General features: G+C 34.6%; 1 protein-coding gene and 1 long non-coding RNA gene across 2 annotated transcripts in view; one reads left to right on the forward strand and one right to left on the reverse strand.

Annotated features, from left to right (window-relative positions):
- The window catches only part of LOC149781228 (uncharacterized), an 82172-nt gene extending 71421 nt beyond the window's left edge, over nucleotides 1-10751 (reverse strand). The window contains exon 1 of the mRNA XM_089935312.1: nucleotides 10185-10751. The gene's annotated coding sequence lies outside the window, so the exon portion shown is untranslated. The remainder of the gene's footprint in view (nucleotides 1-10184) is intronic.
- LOC149781229 (uncharacterized) lies at nucleotides 78-6690 on the forward strand. Its single transcript, XR_016414659.1, has 3 exons — nucleotides 78-700; nucleotides 1585-1739; nucleotides 6377-6690. It is a non-coding gene; the product is annotated as an uncharacterized LOC149781229 (long non-coding RNA).
- Nucleotides 10752-15732: the final 4981 nt, after the last annotated feature.

Below are 15732 nucleotides of genomic sequence, written 5' to 3' on the forward strand. Positions count from 1 at the left end.
CACACATATATATACACACACACACACACACACACACTCTATTCGCGTCAAGGAAGTAAAATTCTAACATTATAAGTCACTCGTTATAGGTCTTTTGTGCGCTGCCTAGAAACCGACTCGCGTACGTTTCAGAATGATATGTAAGAAAGTTGTACAGGTTTCCAAAGCCAGCCAACTCATTTTTCGGAAAACTTGTTGCTCTAATTCTGTAATGAAATACATGTGGAATTCAATCTGAACAATTTTAAGGAATATCAACTTTCGATATATTAGGTGTTGTTGCTGTTTTGTTTTTTTTTTTTGTTTTTTTTCTTGCTGATTTCCACGATAATGGTATTTTCTAAAATTGATATACTTAAAGGCACAATAGTGCAGCTGAGGGTGAATTTTCTTGCAAAAATGTTGGGACATTTATGTATATCAACTGATTAAATACTATTTAAAAGGCATTTCTGGGGTAATATCAAGTACATAGAGTTCTCGTTATGAAATACGAGCTCTCTGAAATCTTCGTACATAGAGAACGAATCTATCGTCTCCATGTTGAAATCCCGCTCGGCAGTGATCGGCAGATCCCGAATGAATAACACACATAATTCCGGTGACCGAAATTTGCATAATTATAGGCCACATTGTAAACACTGAAGATGATGACGTAAAACACAACCACGCTACGAGACCGCCCAAAATGTCAACAACGGTGAGTACGATCTTCTTCTGATCTCGTTCTTTTCTTCTTATCCTTTTCCTTTCTAATTTTAATTTTGAGAGGAAACAATGAAATGTATGTAGAACTACTTTTATAGTGTTATTTCAAAGTTTTTCTGGTACGAGAATCATTTAAATCGACGTGCTCTGTACAGTATTGCAAAAACCCACGGGTACTCACTTTATTTCTTGCCCAGTAGAATTCGTACTCCCTCACGTCCCCACCACTCAATTTTATAAATGAAAAGCATCAAGGATATTTAAAAATGCTCAAAATTGAGCATTTTCATTCATCTATTTATAAATTCTAACCAGATTGTCACCAGTGGACCCCTAACACCCATCTTTCTGACGTTTCAAACAAAGCGGAAAAGAATTTGTGTGCTTCTCCAAGTTAATACTTTACATACACAAGGTTTTAAATAAGCTTCTTTTTTTTTTAAATCTGCGACTAGAATATGGAATCCAGGTTGAAAACTAATGGCCAGATCATAAAAAAGTACACACACACAAACGTACAGTCACTTGTCAGCTGAAGTTTGACCACAGCTTTATTCTTGCACATGTTTATTGGGTATTGTGCAAACTGAGTAAATAGACACATAGACTTTGCTTTGGTACCCATTCGAGGAAAGTAGGGGCCCTTTTTAAATTTTGGATCCCCACCCCACCCAACACTTGACCTGATCCAGCCCAAAAAAACTTCCATCAAATCACAACCTCTCATGTATTAATTTCTGATCCAAAGTTAACACTATATTCCTATAAGTTTGATAAGTAATCATGAATATATTAGTTTTCAAATTATGAAATACATTTACATATTAAAATTCATTAGATAGACTTAAATCAGCTCACTTTCAAGCTCAATTCTAGAACGACCTTTAAGAGGAAGAGGGAGAGGAAGGATGAGGCATGGAGCAAGAAGTTGAAAAACCAAATGGGGGAGAGGAGTAAGACATGCTGTGCAGCCTAAAATCTGAGTTGACCAAGCTCTGCACATAGTTCAGACAAGGCAGACAAGAATGAGGGTAATTGTTTATTTATATCTTGCAAAACAATTATTGATAGATACTGAAAAATGTTTGGTACTAAGTAACTTGGCAAAGACTCTAATATCTATGTCAGTAGTGTTTTGCACAACTTAGAAAATGCATACTTGTATTAAAGGATTAGTTATTTTACCAAACAATGTATGTTTAAACTGCTTTACTTTTTGTTGCTACTCAACACCCCACCCCAATATGATTTGATAAAGGAAGACTATGCACAGATACCATAGAAAATACAGAGGCCACCTCATTTATATGGCCACCTTATATGATACCAAAATGGTAAAAGTATTATGGAGACAATCTCATAGAGTACCCCATTGCATGATGAAATACATATAATTGATATGAAACTAAATACAAAAGGTTTTAACATGGGTCACTTAAATGTACAAGGTATAGTGGAAAAAAAATAGAACAGATTAAGTTAATGTTGTCTTCCAAGGAAAATAATATGCATGTTTTCGGACTCACTGAAACCAAATTAAATGCTAGCCACAATGATAGTCTATTTCACTGTCAAGGCTACAATAAACCATTATGCAGGAACAGAGAGACTGCCGGGGGGTGGGTGGGGTCTTGTATACATTACAAGATGTAAATGCAGAAAGGCGACCTGACTTGGGGTCACATGAAATTGAGAATATTTGGGTGGAAATTTCTCAAAATAATGCAGAATCATTCCTAGTTGGTTTCATTTATAGGTCACCTTCCTCCAAAGCAATTTGGAATAATAACTCTTTGAAACAAATAGAAAATGTGCATGCACAGGAGAAAGAAACATATATACTCAGCAGTGTAAATAAGGACCTACTCAGTACTCAAATAAGGAGTAACTGGATAGAATTTTTTGAATCATTAGGCCTAGTCCAGCTGGTAAATGAGCCCACAAGTGTAACAGGAATATCAAGCACTCTTATTGATCACATTTATACCAACCTACCAAACAATGTGGCTTATGTTAATGTACCAAATGTTGGTCTTAGTGACCACTATCCTACTTTTTTGACAACAAAGGTTAATTGCAACAGAAATAGGAAACATACACACAAAACTATCACTTACAGATCTTTCCAAAATTGAAGTAAATAACAATTTCAAGATGACCTATATAAAGTTCCATGGAATATTATCCAAAATTTTGATGACATATGTGAAGCTCTAAGGGTGTGGACTGATTTATGAATGTATTCGCTAAGCATGCACCACTAAAAGTACATTGAGTAAAGTATGAAATCCAACCTAACTGATTCACTACTGAAATTCTAGACACTATGAAGACACGAGACCAATTGAAGGCTATGGGAAACCATGCACAATATCAAGTATGGGGAAATAACATAACAAGTATGACTGAAAAGGTTAAAAAAATACTTTTTATCAATCAATGCTTGAAAACACAAAGAGCAACACAAACTCCATTTGGAAAGTCTTCAGTGAACTCATTAAGGTAACACACAAAGATCAGACAAATAAAATTCACTCATTTCTGGATAATGACACAAAAGTCACTGATGACACTGACATTGCAAATGTTTTGAGTGATTTTTTTCACTAAAGTTACCATTAAGTTAAAAGAACCAGTGATAGAAACTATAATGAACTGAAAAATCCCTAAGGAGGTATGTTTCTCTATCCCACAGGTATAAAAAGAACTGCTAAAAAATGTCTCAGTAAACTTGATATCAAGAAAGCTACAAGACTTGATCAAATTGGTCCACCACTCATTAAAACTTCTGCCTCAGCTATTTCAGATAGCATAACATTCATAATCAATTTAAATATTGCAACCTCACCTGTCCCCAAAATATGGAAAACTGCAAAAGTAATGCCTATGCACAAATCTGGTTCTAAGAATGATGCTGATAACTACCAGCCAATTTCAATACAACCAAAACTTGTCAAAATTGATTGAAAAACATGTCCATGACTCGTTCATGTCATATTTAACGAAACAGTTGCTGTTACACCCTATTCAATCAGGCTTTAGACAGAAACATTCATGTGAGACTGACTTGATCTCTCTAACTGATAAATGGCTTCAACCACTTGATCAAAGTTGAATAATAGGATCTCTATTTGTAGATTTCAGGAAAGTTTATGGGTTGGTGTACATGAAATTCTTTTACGAAACTGAAAATCAACCAATGTGATGAAAGCACAATTAGATGGTTTACTTCAAACTTAAGTGAGAGAACACAACATGTTTATATAAATAATGTTCTGTCGGAACCTGGAACAATTAGATATGGAGTACCAAAAGGTTCAATTTTAGGTCCATTACTATTGATACTATTTATTAATGGCCTACCACTTTTTACTAAGGGGCTCAATTTCATCTACAGATCTCTATGCAGATGACACAACATTGTCAGACATCCAAAACACAAAGCACAAACTATAAATTTATTTACAGGATGCCCTAAACAAACTGGACAACTGGTGCACATGCAATGGCATAGTGGTAAAAAGTTGAATAACTAAAATATTACTTATCTCAACATAGCAAAAAAGAACAAATCTTGGTAGTGATGAACTATGTCTGACATGGAAGGATACAAATTTGCAAATGGTTTGTCATGATAGACTACTTGGTGTTTTGGTAGATAATAACCTATCATGGACTGAACATGTCAGTAAAAAAGTTAATTCAAGTTTATGGCTTTTCAGTAGGATAAGGTACAGAAAACTATTTTATAACAGTTACATACAACCCTATTTAGACTACTGTAACACAGTGTGGAGCAATTCAAATGATAAAATCATAGCAAAGCTGGCACATCTTAAAACAAGTGCATTCAGGCTATATCAATCCAGAAAGTAAGCAAGGAAAATTTTAGCTGGTAAGTTAAAATTATTACCTATTAAAGACTGAATCCGGTTGAGAAAAGCCAAATTAATGTACATGATATCCGGTAATAGTGCTCCTGAATATTTACAATCACTATTCAAGTATAGGCTACCTGGTAATACTCCACAACTGTGATCCATGTCTACCAAACAGTATAAAATTCCCAAACCAAATAAGGAATTATTCAAAAAATGTTTCCAGTACTCTGGAACTTTGCTCTGGAATAGTATTCCAGTTGACATTAGAAATGCCAACTCTATTTCCTTCTTCCAAACCAATATATACAGCGGCTTCAGAGATACACTTAAAATAGATAAATTCCTTTGTATGAGGGCCTAAAGGTAGATTAGCTAAAATCATTTCATATATAGGTATTAGTGATCTACGCTAGTGGCATACAAACAATCAATACTATTAAGGTCAACTTGCTCTTTTTTCAATTTAATTAATAAACCAACTTCAATAATACATTTATTAGTTTTATTTTTTTTAAAATACAAATTGGTAACAAAAAGTCTATGCAATCTTACTTTCGAGTTCAGCAATTAGACCTGACTAGATTGCAGTTGTTTTTAAAAAAAATTAGACATGTACAGAATTCATATAGCCATTTAAGTCTTGTGAAATAAATACTACACTTTTATTCTTCTGTTTTAAATATGATGCATGCCTTAATGTGTATTTCTAAAGCCCCAAAATATGTTAAGATAATACTATACATGCAATATCATGATAAACATAAGGACTTAATAATCCTAAATTGTTTTATTTATCCAGAATTAAGACTGACATGAAGGCTTTCAAGAAACTTTTTTTTCTTCATATCTGATCTAACATTTTTGGGTAAGAATTTTAATTGCCCAGTCTGCTTGGCATTCAATGTTTCCACCTTTGAACTGGTGATTACTGCAAATGATTTCTGTATAACTTGATTCAATGGCAATTTTGAAATTTCTTTAATTCTTTCAATAACTATTATATATTCCTTAAGTGTGTTAATGCCAAAGCTTAAATTTTTTATGTACAAAATGTATATCACAAAAGGTATGAATAACTTGACAGGTATGTTGGCTACATTACAGAAAACCTCTTTCTGTATACAGGATATGTGTAGCACATGCCTATGAATGTACAACTTGCACTTTGTACCAATAAAATCAAAATACTGCACCAATTTACAAACAGAATTAAAACTTTGATAGTTACTCTTACAATACAACATTTACAATGAATTCCATTTCCAAGGTGGACTCTCAAAGATTGATAATTGATGTACAAACATGATTGTTGTAAATGTTATTTCTTTGCAACCACTGTGAAAGAATTTTAAAATTGTAAGCCGTCCAAAAACAGACATGCGTGCAAATGATAAGGACTTTGTTTTAATTTACAACTGATACTCATCGAGTAGATTCTTTTCGTTACCTGATTTCAATGTGGGTACCTCACGATACTAAACAAATCTAAGCTGCAATCAGCCATTCCTATTTGATCCCAATGTATGAGTCTCTGACTTCTAGAAATGCTCCCCAAAAACTTTGAGCTGTCCATCTTAACATAAACTATCAGTTCTAGTTGCGATAGAACTCTCAGTGTTCATGTCAAAATAAAACCCATGTGTAGTTTTGATCCACGTGTATTTCACAGTGGAATTTGCTGATTGAAGATGAATAACATTTGAATAAGCACATGTTCCTATTATTTCTTAAAATATATTTTTTTTACATTTTAGAAATAGCATAATACAATTGGAATAATTTTTCAGATTTTCAAGATCTAATCCTTGATGAGGATGTACTTGCCTTGTCCAGGATGTACAGACAAAATGTTCTTGTCCTCAACAGTAAAGCTGACTTGATGAGTGCCAACAGTCATGCTACCTATAGGCAGTTCATACTATGGCAACATGGAAGGCTGGGGTCTGGACAGAGACATGTAATTCCTTCTTGCTGTTTCTGGCAGATACATGACAAATATCCAGATGGACAATACACTGGCTTCATCCCCTCTAGGCTTGCATGAACTTAAACACTTTCTTGCATGTATGAGTTTGTATATAAATGAATACAATTGATTTTATTCATTGTTTTCTTATAAATGCACATAATATTGCATCAAACAATAATGCTTTCAGATTTTTTTTAACACCAGTTTATTTCTACCTATAAACATGATGGGCACGAAGATCATAAATAATCAATATAAAATGTTTTCAGCAACTGCAGATACAATATTATACATTATTTTATTTTCAACTACTGATATTTCAGGATATTATATAAAGTGTAACCTGCCTTAGCTGACACCTCCATATATCAGACACTGTTTCATATTTTACATAATTAAAATCGAGAGATCTCCTTCACCACACCAAAACTAGAGTTGATGGTGGTTCTTGAGGTGCCAGGTTTCTACAAATTCTACTGGGATCATCTTCCTTTAGTTCTCTTCTCCTCTGCATACCCTGCTTTCCCTCAAGTTGACAGATGAGGGCTTTCTTTATAAGCTCCCTGATGTGGGGATGATTTCTTTTCCTTGCAAGGGTAGATGGACCATCTGCCGCTTTTTTTGTTGTAACATTGATGCCTGTTTTAAAGAAAATTTTATTTTCTTAACATGTGTGACAAGCATCCCCATGCTAACCCATATTAACTTTTTACCCAATATTACAGCCTCGTGATCAGTTCCCAAGAAGGAGTTGTTGAGGGGTTGTTTTTGTTCTTATTTGTTCTATCCACAAATACTATGTGAGACAGGATGCATTTTTGCCCATTCCGTCAGAAAGCAACATGTTTTCATGAACAGGTATTAGCTAGTAATCATCATGATGACAGCATCTACCCCAAACGTCCTGAGGATATTCCATAAACCCCATATGTCCTTAATAAAGTGTGTCAGTCCCCTGGGAAAGTGCTATACATATCACTGGATCTAATTATTAGACTTGCATTGCTCAAATCAAAATAAATATCCACTAGAATGATAACAATACTAATTACAAGATCTGTATGCATGAAAATATTAAGATTCCTTACCACAAATAATAAATGTGTGCCGATTGTTGCAAAATGACTTGTATCTAATACAATGTTTTCATGACTTGTACATGTGAATAATACTCCATTCGTCTGATCTCAAGGCAGGGATCATAATGCACAATCAATATATAAAATTATTTCTAATGTCCTGTAGTGAAACAAGCACTACACTATCTCCCCTTCTTTGTTTCTCATTACACCTCAGCCACTATGGATATTGTGATCCAAAGCAGCTAGCTCATTCCTAATCCTGCACACAGGAGGGATGTATGAAAATCTCTTGGCACTGTACATCATGATCTGCTGATGAAAAACTTCAAGCTCAGCAGTGCTTCTGCAATTATCAAAAACATGTATCTTGTAACGTGTTATTTGTAATCTACTAGCAGATTAATACAGTTATTAAATAATCATTACTGTTGGTAATTTTTGCATAAGTAAAATCTTTACTGAAATGTTTATTGATAGAGTGTCATGGAATTTTTTATACCTGATGTGCATGTATTATACCTGAAATTACCAAAGACTTGAGAAGGAGAGTCACCATACATGTATCATGTGCACACATCTTATGAATTCTAACTTATTCAGATCTTCAAATGGTAAATATATACAGTAATTTATTATTTAGTTGAGAATAAAAATATTTAAAGTGTTCTTCACATTTTTCTTTTAAATGCCATGCAATTGTTGCAATCCTGAAATGGCATACCTGAAATTTAAGTAATACTCCACAGTTTAGGAACCTTTGGTCCAAGAGCACCTGTGCCAAGGTTTCCAGCACTTTGGCTTTCTTCTTGGGATCATCTTCATCAAGCCAAGGCTTTGTCAGCTCTTCATTCTCCAGGTAAGGTTCATGAAGACATTTATTAATGCCTTGGCCATGTGAGAGGATCTACTCATGTGTATTGGTGATGTGATTTAGGACACTCCTCAAGATACTCTGCAAGAATGCCACAATCAATACCTTTAGCACTTAAAGCTGGTCTCTTTTGTTATGGTGACCCCATAGTGATAAGACAACTTGATTTATATCATAACAGTAAAGGGTGAAAACCAACAAGTCATTTAATTCCCAAGAGTAAAAAATGAAATTTAAAAAGAACTTACAGTACTGTAAATTAAATCCCAAATAAGTTATATCACCAGTGCTAATGAATAAAGTTCTAATGAACTGCCAGTGGTTTACAAAAACAAACTTCAAATGTTATCTCAGTATTTTGTTTTTAAATTAAATATGTCTTATGTGCATTCATCATGAGCTAAGTGGATAGATGGGAAGAGGGTGTTAGCAAGAACTGCATGTGGGACGTAGATACATGTATAAATGGGAAACGGCATAAAGAAAGCATATGAGGCATGTAGACACAATTTCAATATACAATCACTGGTCCTCTAAGTATTGAGTGGGGAAAAAAAAACAGCTGTGATTATTGGGTTAGCCAGCACAGTATACTGGAACTTTTTTGCATAACCAAAACAATGACAGTTCAGATTATGCCTTTTTCTATGCATCAAGTGGCACAGTTCAAATACCCAACCCCACTTCTGAGAAAGCGAAATTCAAGGTTTTTTTTCGAACTCAAACTAAGAAAAGCATGAAGTGGGAACTCAACCTGCTGGCAGTTATAATAATGTCCTTTATCAGCATTGCATTTGTTACATCATTGTTTTCAGCAGAATGACAATTATAAGACAACCCCCACCCAAACACAAAAAAAATCTGCAAGAAACTTGTCATTTTTACCTTCCTGATTCAATAGCAAATACTTCAGATACTGAAGGTGTCTTGATTCTCTCAGTATGTTGCAAAAGCCAGGTGTTGATGTGAAGCATGAAAATGTACTGGCCATCGGTTCTGTATGCTTGGGGTTCATCTTTTGCTATATTCTTTGTAACTTAAAATATGAATTAAATATTCATTTGTAGTTTAAGTTATGTTTTAAATCTGTTTCTTTGTGCACTGTGTTAAACACTTAGAACTGAAATACTTCATTTGAGCAAGAATACATAATAATAGATTTTTAAAAAATTCACATCAATAAAACTAACTTGACTGCAGCTCAAACCTTTAACTGATAACAATCTGCCAACCATTAGGGCTGTCAACGGGTACTCGGGTACCCGACCGTATTGAAAACCCCGGGTATTGAAACGTAAACGCGGGTACCCGTAAAAAAAAATCGCCACACTCGCCAACCACTTCAAACAGGTGTGACAGCTATGGCTTTAATTAGAAACCAGATCCCTGCTTAATATAAATAAACAATACATCAGAGAGTCTGTTTGGATTAATAAAATTCATTGGCATTGTGCAACAGGACAAACCGTTATCCCCGAGGCATTATATACCAAGGTTAAAACATAGCATTGTTCTACAGGTAATAAACCTCTTTGTAGACGATAACTATTGATTGTGGGTGCTAAATGATCGGTACATCGCGTGCTCTTTTAATGAAATCCAGATGGATACCTTTGATTTCCGAACACACATGTCAAAGAAATCCCACAATTTATATTATGAACAATTATCACCTAGACACCTTGAAATCTTCGTAATGCCTCAAAGTAATCTTTGAGCAGCTCGTTGTTTTTCTAGTCGACTAGCGCTGCTAATTTTGAAAGTTAGCCATCATACATATACCGATATTTCCACTTTCGATACTACTACGTTTTTGTCATAACTATCTTAAGAATTATACTTCCAAAATAATATCACTTCCGCGACTGCGTGGTCACGTGGTATAACTGGGGCATAATGTGGTAAAGCTGCTTTACACGCATGCGTGGGTAATTCAAATCTGCGGTCAAAAGCCGATGAATAAACGTGGTCTGTTCTAACAAGGACTTATACTTTAAAAAAAGGTGAGTGTTCTAAAGGATTTAACGCGGCTGATCACAGTGATCATTAAAAGTTGGATTATACCTACCATCTGTGTACAATGGTCATTCTAAATAAATTTATTAATTAATAGCGTGCGGTCAGATCATTCGCAGCTACATCGGTGCGGACGCATCAGACCGAGTAGTGCATTACACGGTTAGCCTCTATCGCCATACAAAATATTAAAGAAATGGGGATAACAATTAGTTGGTCTACGGTTGTACATGTCATTCATGTGCTAACGGGTACCCGGGTACACCGTTAAATTTCGCAACGGGTACCCGGGTTGGTTTTTTCGTTATTTTTGACAGCCCTACCGACCATATATTCTGGTAGCACTACAACATCCTTTGCTATCATGACTAGAGATCCTTTTTGTAATTGTAGTCAATACAGTGCTTTATAATAGATTTACAAGTAGTTGAAAGATGTGCAATAAAATCTTATTATTTGTTCCATCACGTTTACATGATAAGGTTATTAAACTTTTATGCAAGTAATGTGCATGTCAAATTAACCTAAGGGGGGGTGTGAGAGAGAGAGAGGGATAGATATGATATAAATAATGATAACGCTTGTAAATGTATCTAAGTTCCCTCGCCGAATTTAAAAAAACCTGTCCCACGAAGATAATTGACAGGTGTACAATATTACCTTTATGAGCACGCTGTTATACAAAATAAATAATATATTCCACCCCAACATACAATACACACAATGCAGTCACCGAGTGAAATATTAATCAGCCGATCACATCAATTTTGGGCATATTACAAAGACAGTTTTTCGACGTTTCTTATCGGAAAGCGACAAGCGCGGGGGACCTTTACGTTTTTGACTCGCATGTGTGTCCGCCATTTTTGTTTATAGTAGATATTTAAATTGCAACCACGTGACTCATAACCCGCCCACTGGACGAAGATGACGTATACGTTTTTGTGGTCACGTGGGGCTTCCGTAACAGTTCGTGACCTACAAGTTTCAATTAAAGCGGGCCCCCACAGAAATTCATTTTCTCTCGTTTATTTATCAATTGCCCAATTTAATCTTCTCAAACTCAGGGTTATTTTGAATTATTTCAGCTTATAAGTCGACACATTTCACTAGTTACATGATCTGTAACATTCACAAAATTACCGACACTCTGCACTATTGTGCCTTTAACACTGTATTATCGCGGCAAACGGGATTTTCCATTTAATTTTGGACACGCGCCGTCTAGCGGTTGTTTACAGATGTAAAGTTTTTGTCAATAAGGAAGCAGATATCTTACAGCACAATTTCCTCTAAAATGTCAACATTTTTTATCAGTTCATAATGAAAAAGAATGAACATCACTTTTTTGTGTGTAAAGTGCATGCATTTACGTTAATCATCAAAAACCTGGAGTCGAACTTGCTATACCTGTATTGGCTTAGTCTCGCTTGGACCAAATTTTTAAAATGTTGCTTATGATCATACTTCTAGTCAGGGCCTTTGAGAGCGATCACGGACCCTGGGGTAAGTAACACCAGGGTCTCTCCTAGTTCTTGTTAAAACAAAAAATTTCTTTTGTAAAATTTAAAATTGTTCGACTTGGGCCTCCTTACGGGCCCGGGCCCCGGGGATATATCCCCGGTTGCAACCCCAACCCTCTTGTCGGACCTGCTTCACGTACGTAAAAAAAGAATATAATAACAGTTAAACTTTCTTGAAAACAGTACTATTTCAGTAATAATATTAACAATAGTTGTTATATATTTACATTTCTTTGCCCACATTGCATTTAAAATTCATATAAAGTTAAATAATAATTGCTTTTAATTTGTAATGTTATTATTCATAGATCTTAACTTGAATTACGTTTGTGTGTTCGATGTTATCATTGGATCCTTTTGTTTATTGTGGAAATATTATGCCAGTACACGCTTGGACATTTATTCTCATATGTAAGTTGTATTTTATGTTATTATTATGCCTGCGTGCTCTCTGTCTGCGTGGGTTCGAGTCTAAGATTCAGCCAATGTGGGTATGTGAGAAAGCTTGCCAGTAGCTTCTTGTGGGTCGGTGGTTCTTCCCGGGGTTTTCCCGGGTTCTTCCTCCACCATTAATACTGGCCGCCATGCATAGCCTATCGTGTGCTGAAAAATGGCGTTAAACCCAGCAACGACAACAATACCTGTGTGCTACCATACGTAAGTTAGGGAAATACCACGATAATATAAAGTTGTTCACCCAAGGTTCGTTTATCTTGGTCAGCCACAATATGCTGTTTTATTTAAATTTACGAGCTTCGTATGAAAAAGATTTTTGATAGGAAGAGGGAAAGTCAGTGAAACGCTATAAATTATAAGTAAGCAGCAATAGCAAAACAGTTTTAATATGTACCGATAAGAACAATGAGTACCGCAATAATATAGCGTTCCTGGATATGTCCTGTTACGGCCAATCGCTCCATCGTACCTTCGGATATTGCCGTGTACACATGTTTGCGATACATACACACCACCGCGGTCCCGCACATTCCCAACTTACAATAATAATTAGATTTAATATTTATAAAATAACATTTGTGGTTTTGTATCCTGCTTTTAGAAAAGACTTTGCAGTAGTTCCTAATTACAAAAATGTAATAAACAAAATAAAGATAAAATGGTTTTCAATATTAAACATATATAGTCTGATTCCCTGCTTAGTATGCTCCCTGCGTTGCCCTCCGCTATACTAAGTCAGTCGAACGCCGACGCCATATTGTCACGTGATCAAAACAAATGGCTTCACATGGAGAGATCTCGGTAATCTAACTGTGGCAGAGTTATTGCTTTAATATTCTGTTTGTTAGTGACACATTGCAAACTTTACTAATACTTTCGAGTTTAACTATAGCAGTAGTTATCTTGTGTTCAAGCTTAACCAGCAAATCGGCTACGTAGGTATTTTTACAAATATTTATACCATTAGGCGAAGACAAAGTATAGGGATACACACAAACATATTTTGTTAATATTGCACGTTTCCCAATACGTCATCTCAAAAAATCTTTTTCCAATTGATTCCTTGATAAATTTTACATCGAAATTGATATGAGGTTATGTACGGCAGCTTTAATTTTGCCAAAGATTAAGACGAAAATATCTTCCCCATTTTACCAGGGGTGAGGGTAACGATTGTTTTGCAAATATTGCATATTTCACGTTGTGTCATCTAAAATATTCTAGTTGCACTGAATTCCTTGACCAATTTTATATAAATATGAATATATCGTTTTCCATGACAGTCCAAATTTTGTCAAATATTAGGATCGATATAACAACCCTCTACTACGAAGGGGCTAAAGTGACAACATTTTGTCATATATTGCATATTTCGACTGCATCATGTACGACATTCCATTTGCTATCGATTACTTGATAATTATTACGTCGGAATTGGTATAAGGTGATAGATGACATCCTTAATTGGCCAAAGGTTAATATCAAAATCCCTTCAGTGAAGGGGGGGGGGATGTTGCCAAAAACTGAATATTTTAGACAGCATCATCTCAATGTTCCATTTTAAATAAATTGTTTGATCAATTTTAAACTGATATTGATGTATCGTTGAACATGACAACCCACATTTTGAAAAGATTATTACCAAAATACCAACCATTTTTTTTATTAGGCTAACAATTTGGCTAACATTGGACATTTCTTACTGCTAGTTCCATTTCAAATTGATTTCTTCAAAGAAAGTGGCATAGCATCCCCTGCAAACTGGGGTGGTGGTGAAGGAGCCTAAAATAACATCAGACAAACTTTATTGGGAGTGGGCCATATCAATAAGTCTTTGGGAGAGTAGGAGCCAAATTTCTTGTTACACCACTTACAGTGATATTGATATATTACTGTAAATATATTATATTTATTAGGCAAGGCACATTAATTGTCTCCACATGATAAACATTTAATGTGCTGCTGTGTTGCAAGATTTCCAAAACAAACCATGAACTGCATTCAGGTTTCATTCACATTCTTATATTGGTAAGATTCTTCAAAATTCACTCACTATATCATCATAACTTAAATACAATGTTAGTACATTTCATGTTAAGCACTGTACAGAAGTTTTAATGTTCTCAACACTAATTTGATTTGCTTCCATAATGAATGCTGTTTTCAATATTTAGTCAATAAAATTCCAAAACTTAGTATAAACTTAATTTTTCAGTATTAATGTAATGTTGAGAGATGCATTATTAAAGATAACACTGTAGACAAGTTGAGACAGCGTTTCATATTTATTTTGTACTTTTCATCATTAGTGAAGTATGACATGAAATTCAACAGTATTTTCATTTCTTATATTGTCACAATCATTCATCCAAATATATGTCCTAACAGTGATTTCTCAATTTAACCAAATGCGTTGTTGGATTTAAATATAAAAACAAATAAAACACATTGACATGTACATTGAAGAAATCATTGAGCCTTGTATGATTAAATATGGACAGCAGTAACTCTGAGTTACTTTGATTTAAATGGAAATGTATCAAATATAATACTTGCATATTTGACTTTCTTAGTTTCTCTTTGTCATCTGATAACTGAATACATATAGTTATATGCAAATGTGATACATATTTCAATTTACGCCCATGTATAAACATATGAAAGGAAGAAAAAAACTGAACTTGGCAGCATGTCTTATGATTGTTTTGTGCGTATATATAATCTCAAATGAGTTCATTAATAAGAAATAAGTTATGTAACATTCATATCGACTGATTCAAAAGAGTTCAATATGTAGTATCAATTATACTTGTGTTACGATGAACATCAACTTAAACACACATTCAACATACACTTTCTGCAGTATTACTACTGAAACACATGCCAGCCTATCATGATGCATGTAGTTTTCATGATAATTATTTAATATGCATCAACAGAATGTGACTCAAACTCGGATAAATGTTAATCAGTGAAGTATTCATCAAGTATATGTATGAGATCCATGTATGTGCAAACATAGAGGGCTTCAACTTAAGATGTGCTATAGAAAGAAAAACTAAAAAAGGGGGTAAGTAGTAACAATGAACATTTTCAAAGGATTTTTTTCCAACTTCAACAGTTTTCAACAAAACTGGATGACACAGAACACTTTGTATGGTCTTGAATATCTTTTATCATTCAGATAGTAATGGTATCTTTAAACACACATGTGCACACACACATT

Source organism: Sinohyriopsis cumingii, chromosome 15 (genome assembly GCF_028554795.1).
Source record: "Sinohyriopsis cumingii isolate HCF-2022 chromosome 15, ASM2855479v2, whole genome shotgun sequence".
Lineage (NCBI taxonomy): Eukaryota > Metazoa > Mollusca > Bivalvia > Unionida > Unionidae > Sinohyriopsis > Sinohyriopsis cumingii.